Below are 16,497 nucleotides of genomic sequence, written 5' to 3'. Positions count from 1 at the left end.
AAAAAACAAAAAAAAACACAGTATTTTTCATAGAAATGTATTTCAGCATCAAATTTACCTTGGGATGAAACAAATTTTAAGTCATAATAGAGCAGCTTTTGTGCTTTGCCCTTATCTCGGCATTCAAACTGAAAAATTTACTAACCATGCTTCTAGTATTCATATTTTTCTCATTTCTCRTTTTCTCTTCCTTTAGGTAATTCTAACTTACCATTTCTGTATATAACAGAACTGATTTAAATGACTATGTCAGCTACCTTTGCTATACATATGGTATTTTAAATGTAAAACAAATGCTAATGGTTGGTACAGCCTGCTGTTGTTTACAATGGCTTCAGAARGCATTTTTCTTTTAAATGTATGATCTTAAACTAGCTTAATTTAGTTGAAAGCCTATTTTGTACTTACCATAGACAGAAAGGTCAATTAATGATTCTCCTCTGCAGAATGATAGAATAGTATCAGCTGCCCTGTAAGAGTAAAGCAGACTATATATTTCTAGTAGAAAATGACAGTATCTTTACCAAAATAGATTTTTGCATACACTTTTCTTTTATTACTTAAAGTATTGTGGATCAAATCATAGGTTAATCCCTTTAGAAATGCTTAAATTATCTGTTACACTGTCATATGATACTTATGCTAATCTATCAATAGAAATACATGCATTYCACCATGTGTGTCTCAATCTAATTAGAAAGAAGCTGTAATGTAGCTGTATTTACACTGTAAAGCCTGAATTACTTTATTCTTGTCTTCCTTATTTGTAGCCATCCTGAACCTAAATTAAGCAGCACAGGTAGGAAAACTTGTCTTTCTTATATTAAATCCATGCTATGCAACTTACACAAGCATACCACCAGYTTTAAATATATAGTGCTTAAAAACAACTTACGGAAAGCCTATGATTTATTATCAAAGCATCACCGAAATTCTCTCTACCAGCAAGACTTCAGCATGGAGAAATGTTATGTAAGATTTTTGTTACCAATTTATTGATTTAAATGCTTTGAAATCTGTACTGAGTTCTTTAGGGTACTTCTTAGCCCTGTTCTTAGCTCTAGCTGAGCTCTGGTCAGTGGAAGACTTGAGTTTTAAGAGCAACTCAGAGAAAGAAAACAACAAATAACCTGTTGGAATCACAGACCCTTCCTAAATTTTCCTATTACAATATATTTGGTTTGTGCACTTGGAAACACTTGGGACTGATATATTAACTTTTTGTGTGTGTGTGGAGGAGGCATTGGCACTTAGCACCTGCAGGAGAGAGGAGGGGGATGTTTTGGTTAGGAATTTGTCTGGAATTCAGAGGCAATGCTATTTTTGTAAAGCCTACCCCTTGCCTCTGTGGGCATTGGCATAGTCAAAGGATATGCCAAGTGCATCTAATAACGTTAGCCTTGCAAGAGAGGTCATAAAACTGTTCCRCAATTCTGCATTTATGAGTATTGCCCATGAGAAGAAAACATGTGAAGTAGTAGTGTATACATAGAATCATAGAATCATAGAGCAGATGAAGTAACCAGTTACCAGCTGTGAGGTGCTGCTTTATTATTAGCAACTATTTCTAAAATCARACAAATTTAGGCTGTGACTTTCGGATTTTTTTCACATCATGAGGTTTGGCACTTCTGCTGAGTCTACCAAGGTTGGATCAAAAAAAAGCAAATGCAGATATGGGCACATATCTTTGCTGATTTTACAATATTTGTTGATGAACAATTCTGAAATGCAGAATCATTGCATTTTTTGGTATTGATATCTGGCACAAGTAATAAAAAATTGTATTTGAGTAATCCTTTTCTTATTATTGATTTAACTCCCTTTTGCCCTTGTTGCATAAATGCAACTCGCAATTATGTTTATATTCTCAATCCTAGTGATGGACATCTATTTCCAGTGGCTGTAACTACTTTTTTTCTCTCTCTTTTTTTTTTTTTTTTTTTTTTAATTCGAGTGGACTGCACAGCCCTGGTTTCACTTCACACCCTTTCCAGCAGAGCTGCAGTCATTAACAGCAGATTTACAGCTGCTGTATTCTAAAAGCACAGAATTCTGGCCAAACTCATCTGTCACCTCAGTGACGGTGGAATATGACCAAATTTCTTATTCATTGAAAGTAAGTCAGGAAATTAAAAAGGGTTGAACAAAGGCACCCCCCCCCCCAAACTTTCTTGGATTGTAAAATAAATTCTAAAGATATTAATGTGGTAAATTAAATTAGACTCAGGCGCATGTGTTTTTGGGGAGCTATGGTGATCTAGATCCTCTGCACTTTTTGATTTACATAAGTGAGTTTATATGTGCTGGCTTCTCTGAAAATGTGGAAATTGAATTTTCGCATAGTGCTGGATTTTTTTTTTTTTGAGAATTCATGGAATATACTTTCCTTTAAAACCATTTTTTGTTTGTTTGTTTGTTTCTACCAGTGAAATATAATTGGATTGTAAAGATGCTTGGAAAAGTAGAACTGAAAAAAARTGTTAAAACCTTTTTCTTCCATGCTCAAGCTACTGCTCTGCTAAACAAATTGCTCTGCATTATCCAGGGCTCTGCCTTCAGAGTCCAGTGTAGGGTCAAAAATGGAATTTGCACACCCTAACCGTACTTAGGCTGGTTTTACAGAAAAGAAACTAGATCTCATCTGTAAATTTAACCTCACCTCTAAACAATACAACATACTAAAGTCATTAGCTCTTTAGTGCTAAACTTAGCAATGAGGAATTCTCTAGATGATTTTAGCATTCCAGGGCTGCTACCACACAGTTCTTGGGGACATAAAGGAGATTCAAGATTCTTAACAAATATACCTACATACATATACACAGATGTGTATATATGCACACAAATGTACACATACATATGTAAGATGTATATAAAAATTACTTTCTTTCCCAAAATGCCTGAGTGCCTGGTGAATTATCATTCCCTTTTAACATTGTTAATTAAGTCTTCAGAAATTCTCTGTTATCACAGATGCTGCTGCAGAGGAAAATACCCTGGCAAGCATGGAGGAAACAGTAACAGTACTATCATTAATTTAACAAATTAGGTGGCCTAACAGTTTTAATGTAAGAACTGCATCTGACGTTTCACTTTAAGGGTTTTCACCCATTTCAAGGTGTTGGTACTTTTCCTGCTAAATGAGGCTTTGCAGAGTCCAGCTGGACATTCTGCGCAGGCTCCATTTCATTTCCCCCGCGTGACCAAATGCCACTGGCTCACAGGGTGAACCTTGGACTTGCTAAAGGACACGAGGTTAAAGATTATTTTTAGTGATCAAATGTAAGACTCTGTTGATACAGCTTAAAGCAAGGTCTAGCTCCATAGACTAGAGGAACAATCATCTTCAGGACAGTAAAAAGTGTTATTATTTTTAAAAAATGCAAGCAATGCWTGTAAGTACTAGTTTGTTTCGCTGCTTCATAACCTACTTGGTCTTGTCTGTTATCTGCTGCTCTTTTGGTTTTTTTTAATTCCCCAAACTGAATCAACTCTGCCTTAAGAAGATGATAGGATCAAGAGCCAACATCTTTACCTCAATTTGGTAAAAGATATTTACTCTTTTAAAACGAAATACAATAATCCCTTTCTTGACAAACTGTTGCAAAAAAAATAATAAAAAAAGTTTTAATAGTTGTAAATGGACAACTGGGCCTGCCCATTGCAGGTATTTTGACTGCCTGTGAGTGTAGCAGAAGCCATTAAAGTGTCACAGTGGTGTTTGTTGGCCTACTTCTGGGTCAAGACAGAAGACATCAGCTGGAAAGTCTTTCTCATTTACCTGCTTCAAATAGTGGAAAATTTGCTTCTGCATTTGGCATTTTTTTTCCCTTTATCACCCTCCTTGTTAGTTTGAAGTTGAAGCTTTGTCTTCTGTTCCTGGGATTGTTCTATGTGTTTGTGTATCAAGACAAAAACTTCTCACTTTGAAGTAAAATGGCTTCAGATTCTCTGTAAAACAGTTTTCTGCTCTTTTTAGAACTTCTTTTTTTTTTTTTTTTTAACATTTTATTTTGAACCTATGGACACCAGGCTGTCCAGGCAGTCATGGCCTGGAATATTGTTGTGTATGGTGGCATCAAAAAGAGGTATTTTTACATACATTAGAACATACCAGTTATTTGTGCTTATGTCATTTGGAATCCACCCAGAAACCAGCTAAACATGGAAACTGCTGAGTCAGAAAATGATTGATTTTACCCAATCTAAACAGCAGTGTTGATGGCGAGGCTGCCTCAAAGCCCTCATCTCCTGTTGCCTGCCAGTTCTTCTGTCCACATGGCAGCGTGTTGTGCCTGGAAGCGGGTAGATAACCCGTGTCCCTGATCTCACTTGCTGCATCTGTGCTTGTAAGAAGTGTCTGCAACGAACGCTGGTGTGTGTTGGCACCATCGTCCATATGGACAAGGACGGAGTTATGAAGTCCTTTTTTCTAGGTGAGGATATGCGCCATTTGGAAGGATAYGCTGGAAGGGCATATACCCACCATGGGTGGTGGTAGAGGAAGGAGAACAGATGTTACAGGAAATAGATCAACTGCTGTGACTGCTGTCTTTGCAGGACAGACAAACATCTTGGTGAATATGGTTGTTGCATTGGCCAGCACTAAAACTAAAACCTTGGGCTGCAGAAGGTCACATCCTTGGAGTGTGGATTTGAAAGTGAGAAGACAAACATGGTGACTGCTGTCCTCTTTTGGAGTCGTTCCAATTCTTGAATTGCTCCTGAGTGCCATTTTTTGTGCCATCCTCATCTATCTTACAGGTCAATAACTGAGAGCTGATAATTCACATGTCACAGTAGATCACTGTGAAAGCCTTTGGGACATTAGTCATGGCTGGAGAAGTCCATAGTCACAGTGCACTGGGACATTCAGGGAAYATTTAGCTAGTGAGGACTCCTCCCTTCCCCTGGTTACTTTGATGATGCTAATCAAAATAGTAGCTGTCCATGCGTGTTTTTCCTTTCCCAGGCTGGTGAAATATAGTGCTGTCTTCCTTCCAGGAGGGGCAGGGAGTGACAGGTAGTCACAGAGGGTGTGGAGCAGGTCTGTGGAAGGCTGATGAGCAAATGGAAGAGTCTCATAACATGGTTTAAGCTCAGTAAGAAAACTATACTAGRTTCTCTATTCTGCACCCCCCCCCCTTTTTTTTTTTTCATTTTACATGACATTTGTGAAATTAAGGGAAGTGCTGTCACCAACCTGGGGAAGTGTCCTGAAGAGAGACTGTCTGGTGATATTTACTATGTGGGTACTCTGCCAGCTCAGATAGGATTTGGGAATGCAGTGCAAATTTATTTTGAGAGGAGGTGATAACAATGTAATATTTCCTTGTCAAAGTGTTCATGAGGTGGCACCCTGGTGCTTATCTCTACTGTCTCTATTGTTCTCCTCCTGTCTATTGTTATGGTTATCACTTACAATGAAAGCACATTTATTTACGAAACACTTGAACTTTATTAACAACATCGCACTGTGGAAGGATGAATTCAATTTAGAGTTTCCTGGGAGGAAGAGGTGACTTGATGGAGTGAGACATATCTGGTGCCTGCAGCCTGTGGCCCTGGCTTACACTTCTGCCTTGCAGCTCGGAGTCCCTATTTCCTGTGGTTCCAGTGTATTCCCTACTATTGTGTCCAGTAATTCTGCCTTGTGTTTCATTGCCTAGGTTATATCCAGTTTCAGGTCTCTGCCCTTCCTCTCCTTTTTCAACACTTCTTTCCAATTGCCATAAGGATGGCCATGCGAGATCAGAGTGAAAGTTCTGTTGCTCAGGGGAGTGCATAATAATAAGCCATGTCTGGAGGGATCCTTTCCCAGGTGCGCCATCCTACCTTGCAAATCAGAAATTCGGGATTTCTCATTCTGCCTGTGTTGTTAGTGTTTGGATGCGCATTCTCAAAACACACACTAACCAGTCCTTTTGTCCCCATGCTTCAAACATTCACCAAAAGTTCTGCAAATGTCTAGAAAGATATAGGAGAAATTTGCTCCTTGAGGTCACAGATGAACTGGAAAAAAAAAAAAAAAAAAAAAAAAACCAACAGAGATGAGATAATTGTTCTTGATCCTTTCATTTTCACTCTTAAAACATATATTTAAACTTCAATTAAAGTCTCAAAGCAAACACACCATTCGAGGCCGTGGGTGCTGAGTATTTTTATCCTTGCTGTGCAAGATCAGCATGTTTTCAAAATTCTGGGAATACTGAAGCAAAGGGCTAGGGACAGGTAAGCAGAGGGTGAATATAATGAAGGAAGTTAAGCTACTCCAGACAGTCAGAATCCTTGAGGGAATAAATTTCAAGAAGAATCCTGGAGTGGTAGGAGACAAGCCAGTTAACTTTTACAGCCTTCTGAGATGTGATAGTGGAATGAGAGGTGGTGGGTTTTTTGTTTTTCATTTTTTTTTCTCTCTATGCACAAAATGTTTTCTGTGAAATATTGCTGTTAAAGGTGTGAATGATAATGGGCTGCTATGGTTATAAGATATGAGACTGAGCACAACTGCTCCAGTGAGTTTTTATAGGTCTCAGCCAAGCTATTTCTTTTGTTCCCTCCTGTGCCCTGCCTCCCTAGTACCATATCATCAACAGCACAGATGTTCAGGGAGATCAGAGCAGGTCCCTGGGTGACCGTGGCAAGCTCCCTGGAGCACTGCAAAATATTGTGTGGATGTTGCCACTGTTTCTTATCCCTTAAACAAATGTGACCATTACGTCTTTGTGTTCTGTCACGCAGCAAGACTGTTGGTGCAGTAGCCTGAAAGCTGCATGGCCCAATCCCATGTTCAGGTCTGCCTATGTCTGAGCTAAAAGGTGGGTTTCTGACACATGCACAGTGCAAGTTTTCTTCTTATTGGCTGAGTTTACAGCAGCAAGAATGTCCTGCACATGYGCAAACCCACATATAATAGCTGGAAAATGCAGCCTAACTTCTGTAAGTTCTCCTAGATGCCTCTCCCCTTTGCTGCTGCTTGGATGTATCATATTCCATATCACATGTTCATTCACACCACACATTTGCAACAAAGCTAACCAATGTTTCATGTGCATCCAGCACATAATTTCCTTCTCTCCTTCTCTGCATGATGGTATTTACAGAATCGCAGAATGGTTGAGGTTAGAAGGGACCTCTAGAGATCATCTAGTCCAACCCCCATGCTCCAGCAGGGACATCATACAAATTAGTCTCGTCATATCCACTGCATTATAAATACTACATAATATACTTCATATGGATTTAATAAGTTTCATTAAAGGATTGGACTGAATACGTTAAAAAGAACCAACAAGCTATCATGTACTGTGTCACTAAAGCGAAAACGCTGCCATCCTCTAATGCTGACTTTTGCTGTTGATTCAGCCTGTGTCTTTGGCAATAGTAAAGGTGTCTTTTGGGGTAGTCAGAGGATGGAGGAGGCAACTGGCTGGACATTCCTGAACTGTGTAAAAGAGAAATTAAGTAGGTTTGAACTTAAGTGGGTCTAAGGAGGAGTTTGAGGAAACTGTATTGTTTTTTATGTAGTGGAGAATTGGAAAAAAAAAAAAAAAAAAAAAAAGCTTGCCAGAGAGGAAATAGGAAATGGAAGATTAATTGTAAGAATCCTAATGAGCTAAAGGAAAGAAAGAATCCCCATAGTTTTACTCATGCCTACCTTCACTGACTAGGGAGGTAGTGATGAGAGATGCTCAGTAGCAGTTTAAGTGCAGTAAACATTAATTTGAATTCAAGGTTTGTTTTCAGAAAGTTGTCAGAATGTTAGTGTGTATTCAAATAATATGCTCAGTTTCTTGTGGAGTAATAAAAGTTCAGTTGGACTGTGTCTGTGTGTTAGGTTTGGATCTGGACCAATACTGGGCTTTCAGACAATTCATTGTATTAATTTCTTTGCCTCTGACTCCACCAAAATTTATGGCTTCCTCTGTGCACCTTACTGACCATGCAGTTCATGTGCAATGACAGGGTGTGTAGTAGTTCATTTTATATCTATATCTTTATATCTATATCTATATATATACACACACACACATWTATTTTTTTCTTCCAGACATTTTGAATTATGGATACTAGAGCTACAAAATTTTACCAGACAAGTGACCTGTATTYGTCAAGCTCTGTGAGTATCGGTATGAGTCACTATTTCCACTGCTCTGATGTGCCTCCTTGGTAAAGATTTGCACTACTCCTAGAAAAGATTATGCCAGATCATCATGAGGATGTGTCGGTGTCAGGTAGATAGGAGCATGGTGTGCTCTGCTCTCTGCTAGAGCAAAATAATTTCTCCCAGTGTAATCCTTCTGTTTAGGCCTAGAGTCCTGTATTGTATAGTTTTCTCAGTTGTAACTCTGCAGAGAAAACTCATTTTCCCTGACCTTTTAAGTCCTTTTCAAAATCACTGCAGAATGTAGATCCTAAAGCACAAAATAATATTTAGTTTGACTGTTGTACATCTTTTTATATACGAGTAAAGAAACCCTCTGATCTAAACCCAAATATCTTAGATTCTTTGCTTCTTAATGTATAAACTTGCTTTTATCTGTAACAAAATGCGTTGTTCAAATGAGATGTGTCAATAAGATGATCTACTTCTTCTGTAAAATTGACCTGTACTTATAATTAAAGCTGTAACTACTAATGATCATATATTTAATACACTGGTATTCGGTCAGCTTGATGCTGAAATAGCAACTTTGTAAGGTGATCTTTAAAATGTCCATTAGCCTTTTCTGTCTTTGATGGGAAAAGGTGTGGGAGTTTTTAACACAAAAAAAAAAAAAAAGGAAAAAAAAAAAAAGATTTTTCTATTCTGTGATCAATATAATATAATCTATTAGGATCCCGGAGGAGCAATAACTTCACCAGAAAGAATATGTATGTTTTGCCCTATCCAGACAACTTTATTGAGGTCACATGAAAGACTTCAGTGGGCTTTGCATCAGACTGTTTGTTCTTACATTTAAAAGGCAGAGTAGCTCGTTGGAATATATCATGGCCTTAAGGATAGACTCCTGAGCCCCCAGGATAGACTCCTACGCAGAGCAAGCCTAAAAAAATCAATGTAATCACCTCTCAAATTACAACGCGATGTGGTGCAGATCTCCTCAGGTGATTCCTCACCCGCAAGCCAGAAGGCATGTAATAATTCCTAGTTAATTGAGGGTGCGGTCATTTGTTAAAATCTTTGTTTGCAAAACATAAACAAGTTTTTCTTCCTTAGGGAGGAGAGGGAGAGGAAAGGCACAATTTTAAGGCTGTTCTTTTCCTTATTCAGCTCCTAGTGCCAGACTGTTCAGAGCAGGGGAGTACAGGTTAGGCTTACGTGAAATTTTCACTCACCACCACACCGTGGGGAGACAAGTCTAGTCTTGAGGGTCATCCCGCTCTTTTCCTGTGCCTTATGTATACACGGAGTAATAGATATATTTTCTCAAAATCATGAAAGATTGAATGGCAAGGAAACTCACCTACCATAGCCCCAAGAGCCTTGAGCAGAGTTGCTCTAGCCTTTGGATATGGCATTGCCTGCTATCAGCTCACATCGTCTGCGTTCAAGGTGAGCCTTCACTGAAGACCTAAGTTGCTCCCATTCAGTTTGAGCACCCACATCCCTGAAGCTTCGGGTGGTGATGTGGACTGTCTGGGCTTGAGCTCACTTGAGGTTGCTCTTGCAATTCCATTGGGCTTGTGTCAGTAGATGCATTGAGCTGCTTACCCTCTGACATGTGAACCTGCAGAAAGGCAAAGAAAGAACTGCAAAGAGGAGATCTGCACATTTATAAAAAGTAATAATGCTGTTTTAAGCTGAGCCTAATTACTGCAAATCCCCTGCAGAAAAGACAGATTACCACCACTGTGTCCGAGAGTTTGACTTGGATATACCACTGCTGATATTTCACAATTAAAGGGTAATTCTAGCAGAGTGAAAGAAAGAATGCTGAACAATTCAGCATGAGTATCTATGGACAAATGATGGAAGATATGAATTAAGAATCCATCATGAATCCATCAGGAGAATGAACTAGGACTTACCAGAAACCTGCTTTGGCTACAGCAGGAGTTGTGGGAGCATTGTCTTTAAAAGAAGTGACTCGAATATGAGTGAAAACACAAATAAAAGCAGCATTTTAAGTAAACCACGACTTCCTTTGTTTATAATATTTTACATTCCCTTTAATGCTATAGCTTGTAAGGCAAGAGAATGGTTCCACAGGCCTTTGTCTGTTACAGCCCTTTATCTAGCAGTTGAGCCATCATGTTGTGTCTGAAGAGACCTTTGTAGTCCTCTTTTTCTTTATCACTTTCTCTTTTTCAGATTATTCTCTCAGTCTTCCCATTGGACAGGGTAAACAATTTAAAAAAAATAACATGAACAGTTAGGAGAGAAAAGATTTTTAGCACAATACTTTTAAAGCCTCTTAAGGCTTTTTTTTGCCGCATGCTACATGAAGTCTTGGGTTTTCTTTTCGTCACTGCTATTAAAAAGCTTCCTGGGGAAGATGCTCCTGGCTAGGTGGAAACAGGGAAGAGGGATTGCAAAAGACACAGTGATTTAAGCGAGGTGTTCCTTTGCTGAGCTACGTGTGGTGACACCATTTGGGAAGCCAGGAGAGCAGAAGCCCCATGTCACAGATCATCAAGCCATCTCCATCCTAGTTAAACCCCACGATAAGGACTGGAAGGTTTAAGAGGAATAGCATAATGTTTGCCCAATGTGAGTGGGAAGTGTTATGGCTACTGTGAATTTTGACCATTAGCATTTAAGTTATGATAATCACCTAATAACTTGTTGATTTTTGTTGCTAATAGATGGGTAGATAGCTTGCTAACAGCTCTTGAGACAGGAAAAGATTAAAAGAAGAAAAAATGCCTATCAGAAGATCAAATGCATGAACAGGAGGGCAGMGCAAGATCCTCAGAAGWGTGTAACTGTCAARGTCTTAATTAAACTGTATTTACAGAAATGAATTCAGATTTTAAATCTAACAAGGCATWTGTCCTGCCATGATGGTGTTTGGGACTTTGTACAGGACAAATTGTCTACAGTTTAATCTTACGGCTGATGTTGCACCTATTTATATGTATATTTTGGTTCATTTATAGCTTGATGTAAAATTGTATAAAGTCACCAAAGTAATACTCAGGACTTGCTCAGAGCAACATCTGGCAAGCATTGTAAAAAACACATGCCAAATGCTGCTTTACTTTTGTGTCTGATTAATTTTATCAAGAACATACTAATTTAAGAGTGGAAAACAAATCTTTCGTATAGGTTTTATTAGCAGACTATTCTTAGTATGTAGGAAAAAAATCTAAGGAACAATGTTTTCATAGATATGCATTAGGAAGGGAAATTGCTTTAATTAGATATAGTAATTATGAATTTTGCATGATTAGGGGAGCAGTTCTAGGAATTATATCTACAATAAGATGTCCATGTTGATAAAAAACTTCTCACCAGCCAACTCAGAATTTAGGAAAAACTTACATTTGTATTCATTTTGTATTACAAAAACTGAAATACAGATCTGATCTTTATTCACAAATGGCAAGTCTACTTTTTAATAACATTTGGAAAAATACAGCGAAGTATATGCTATGTATTCATCAGCATAACTGAAAAAAATCTTTATGATACAGACAAGAATTTTGGTGAAAATATCACRTTGTTTATGGTCTGGCTATGTACTATGTTTGCAGTCACTATTTGATAGATTAGTTTTTTCTTATTTTGTCATCACTACTGGTGTGGATGTAATTATAGCAATATACATGTGCCTTATATTGCTATAATTTATTCTCCTTCCTATGYAAAACTATCTATACACTAATACAAAGTGACTTTATAGGTGCATAAATGAATCAATTTCTACTTTTAGGGTAGAAGAGGCAGAAATATACTTCTTAGTTATACCATTATAGCTAAAGTGGTACAAACTTAGCGTGCAGGCAAAACTTACATGAACTAGAGGATGACTTTTTATTCAGTTAATTTATAAAAATCTTTTTTTTTTTTTCCTGCACACTCATTTTCACTCATTTAAATGAATCATAAATAAAGCATTCCAAAAACAAAAGACAGCACCCTAGTTCTTTTGCTAACGCATGACAATGAAAATGCACGTTCACCGAGTCCCTCAAAAATTTCCTGTAGTAGGTCGGAACATTGTAAATAGAAGAGCAAACAGGGGAAATAACACAATATCCTTACTCACTTGTATAGAATAGTGGTTTTGCAGCCATATGAATCAGAAGGATATAGAAAGGATCCAAGTGTGATTCCTCCCCTCTCCCACAAGCTTTTGCAGGACACCGTTTCAGCAGCTTGGGTGCCCTCAGCAACCCTGTTATCTGACAGGTTTTTCAGTGGGACAGCTGACAGACAACTACATTTTCATTTCCAAACTGAGATTTTCCAGATTTTCCAGAGTCCACAGTGAAGGCTTTAATTATCAAATTCAGATGATTAACTTATTTTTAATTCAGATGATTCAGATTATCATTCATCAGGTAATAGAGCTGCAGAAGTGGAAGTCTGTTCCCTGCCCTGCTGAAGGGTCTCATTCAGTTCAGGCATTTATTTCATCTTAGCATCAATCCCAAAGATCTTCTTTTTGTGAAAAGAGGGTTCCTTTTATGTCATGCATTCACTTTTTATTTTCCTTGGAAGCTGTGTGAGAAATGTGAAATACCAACACCTACAAAGTAGCAGGAACAGGGAGGGTTTCTTTTTCTTAAACACTTAATTTTTGATTTTATTCTTCACCATGTAGATGCTAAAAGACCAGCTAATTTATTTGAGAAAGAAAAGGAAGTGCAAGGATTTCAAAGATTTCTTAGCAGAAATTTCTTCGAAGTAATGTTGAGACCTTTGCCTTTTGGGCTGTACATTTCTGAGGGCTCTCTGACTTAAAATCTTTAGCAATACCTCTAAATCATCTATGGCTTCACTCTTGTGGTTGGCGGATTAYTTATCTGAGGCAGATTCTCTGGTTTATTACAATGCACCATTTTGGGCAGACTTATTTCTCTGTTGCCAGGATTTACTGTTTAATCCCAGAACCACTGAGATATCCTTTGCTATCAAGGGTATAGTTTCTGGAAAAGAACATTCATATAGAAAACAAACATACAAAACAAACAAATAAACAGAAAAGCAGTTCTAATGCAGTCTAAAAGTAATTTGTGGTATTTTTTCTATCTATCTCCTTTCTAATATAAGTACTTGTCCTAGATGCAGTTCTTACGAYTCCAAATCAAAAAGGTAAGACATATACAGCTGTCTGTACAGTCAGATTCCTAAAAAAGTGTTTTTGCAGCTGTCTCAGCAAACAGGGCTGGCTCTGGAAGAGTCCAAGGAGAGCCAAGGCAAGTACATGGAGCCGGGAGAGGGAAAGGTGCTGCACGTGTTGCTAGATGAGCTGTCTGTAGCAGGTACCTTTGCCCTTGCACCTGCTTTCAGGATGAGATAATATTAAGGGTGATAAGGAGWGCACTCTGGCAGGTCTCGCTGTGGTGGTCACAGGGACCCTGCTTGTGGCTTTGCCCCCTGTCCGAAGCTGGTGTGACGCCAGAGCTGCCTCCCTGTGGAGTTGGTGGCTGAGCTGCAACGCGAGTCAAGGTGGTTTTAAGGGTCTGGACTTCTTTTGGAAGGTGGTGTTAGYGACGTCTTAAACATTTGTGGCAGCATCTGCTTAGCACCTGTGAGACCTTACCCTGCAAGCAGAGCTCCCTCGGCAAGGAGGCTTCTGGACATGATGTAACCAAGAAAACTTCCTTCAAAAAAGCCCTTCCTTCAAGGGCTTTAATTATTGTTCAACTAGGTCATGACATACCAGCTCCTCAAGCAACATTGTAAGATATTAAAAATAAATACTATTTTTTTTTTCAATTTCTCAGTGATGTCATTTCCATCTCTGGGAACTTTGCAGTTCAGCTCTTGCCATTGGCCTGGCTTTCCAAGGCTTTCCAAGAGGACGAATCCCAAGACAATACTTCAAATGTGTAAAGATAATGTAAAGTAGTTTATCTGTAAGCTCTGCTGTCAACACAATGCACAAGAGTGTAACAAGGTGTGAGGGCTTCATGTGCACTCTGCAAGTGTGCCAGCCCTCTCAAGCAAAGACACCAAGATTATTCTCTCCATGCTACAAGGTGCCCCTGTGCTCTGCCTCCTGAACTTGCCCGCAGAAGCAGGYGGCAGCTATGCAGTTACCCAGAGCTTTTGCAAACAAGTTTCTCGAATGGAAACTGAAAAACCAAAACAAAGAAACAAAAACCTGATTCTTAGAAAGGAAAGTTTCTCCGGTGTAAGAATAAACAGAACTTTGCAAGGCAAAGGGATAGCTCACCTGTAATTGAAAGATCTGCTATTTCTAATTAAAACGTGGTGGTGCCTTTCAAGTTGGTGATACAGAGCGCTCTAAACCTTCCGTGTGCGTGTCCAAAGGTGGAGCTGACACGGCGGCCTGCTTTATTTCACACCTCTCCCACGCTTTGATTCGTGACCCCTGGGACGCCGGCACGGGGCATCCTGCGGGAGCTGCAGCAGCTGGGGACGCGTGGCAGACACTGGTGGCTCTGCTGGTCTCTGGGTGCTCCTTGCTCTGCAGGTGGACACCCAGGGCCACCCCATGGTGGGGGGTCACCCCCATTGCCAGAGGGCTCATGAAGCTGGCACGTTAGCTTGGCARTTACTGCAGTCCCCACCTGTCATCTCCCCAAACAACCCAGGCACGATTTTCATCCCAAAGGAGGAAGAGGTCGCTGGGCTGGGCACGAATTGGCACTTCCCTGTGCTTACACGTTGGACCCAGCAATGCTCCTTCCTTATTGCTGTAGTGCAAAGAGTTGCCARCCAAATCAATTGCAATCTCTGTCATGCACTTTTGCAATTCTTGTGCTTCCCACAGAAATCAGGGCAGAGAGACGAAGTCRAATAGCACCTGTAGAAATAAATAGATAGAGCAGCGCTCCTGGGGCTCACTTCTGGTGGTTTATCTTCGTATGCTTCAGCCTGTGTTGCATTTTGAGTGCTGTTGCAAACGCTAGGTGTGAAAAACACATCCTCGTGCTTCAAGAAAACACGCACACTTCCCACCAGAAAGCTTAAATTACCAGGAAACGATAGCAACGGGCAGGGGCTGCTGTCCTATTTTAGCACGTGTTGGTGTTTACATGGAAAATGTGTTAGCAATACACCACCACCACAGTAACATTTCCTAATGTGGCCAAATTTTTTAACATCGACACTTGGCAGCTGGATTAATCTCCCATCCCAAGCTGCTTGTTAGAGCTGCTCTTAGCTTACCATGCCTGACTGACTTTCCAGATASGCATTAAAGGATTGAGAACTGTATCTTATTAATTATAACCACACTTTAGTGCAAAGTGTGTACCTAAATCAAATGAAGCCCTCTGATGATTTAGAGCTGCCTGCTTATGAATGTATCTGATGCAAACGCAGTCCTTGGCGCTCGTGAGGGATGTCGAGGGGCAGTGCAAGGTGGGCAGCGMTGGGGAACCCGGTGCAAAGCGGTGTGGAGCGATGTGACATGTCTGCCCCATCTGAGCTGGCAGCCGCCCAGCCGCCCAGGAAGTTGCCCTGGGGCCTTTCTGGAATTTCTGTGGGATTTCCACCCATTGCCGTGGCAAACCCCAACTGCGGAGCTGTTCGTTCACCTTATTTTTGTTCATTCACCATATTTTGGCTCCAGGGGCTTTCAGATGGGTGCACTCTGCACCCCAGGGGTGTCMGCATGTGGCAATGGCCCAATGTCCCCGCAGGACATGTCGGGGTGTGTGTGTGCGGGGATTCCCTGCTCAAACGTGGGTTTTCGCCCCAAAGCAAGGGATGAAGTTCGCTGCAGTTGGTCGCAGTCGCCCAGGCTGAGCCGTGASCCAGCTGCTCGGGAGGCGCTCCCGCCGCCCAGCCCGCGGCAAATAACTGAGGGAAGAACGATTTTGGTGCAGAAAACAATTTTTACTAAGAAAACAAAAAAGAGCAAAGAAAGAAAAGAGGCAGGGTATTCCCGGTCCCGCGGAGCAGCAGGGAAGCCCCTACGAGCTCCGTGCTCCTGGYGCCGTCACTGCCGGATCCCGGGAGCATGAGGAGCCCCGCGAGAWAAGCGGGACCTCCGGGACCCCTGCCCGGCAGGGGGCGGGGCCTCCACCAGAGGGGGCGTGCCAGGGGGCGTGTCTCTCGGGGACGCCGACATGCGGGCGCAGAATTCCTCAATGGCGGGGCAAGGGGCGGGGCCTGCCTGAGAGAGGCCACGCCTCCTAGAGCGCACGTGCGGAAAGCCCCGTGGGGGGAGGGCGGGGCGGCACCGCCCCGCGCGCAGCCCATTGGCTGTTGGCGGCGGCGGGGGCGGGGCCCTGCCCGCGGGCGCGCCGCGGCGCTCGGTGCCGGGCGGGAGCGCGGGCGCGCGGCTCCACCCACGTGGCGCCGCCGCCGCCGCCGCGGCGCGCGAGAACACATCGCGCACGTAGCCG

Source organism: Nothoprocta perdicaria, unplaced genomic scaffold (assembly GCF_003342845.1).
Source record: "Nothoprocta perdicaria isolate Ctin4 unplaced genomic scaffold, notPer1 scaffold_8, whole genome shotgun sequence".
NCBI lineage: Eukaryota > Metazoa > Chordata > Aves > Tinamiformes > Tinamidae > Nothoprocta > Nothoprocta perdicaria.
This window is presented reverse-complemented; position numbering follows the sequence as displayed.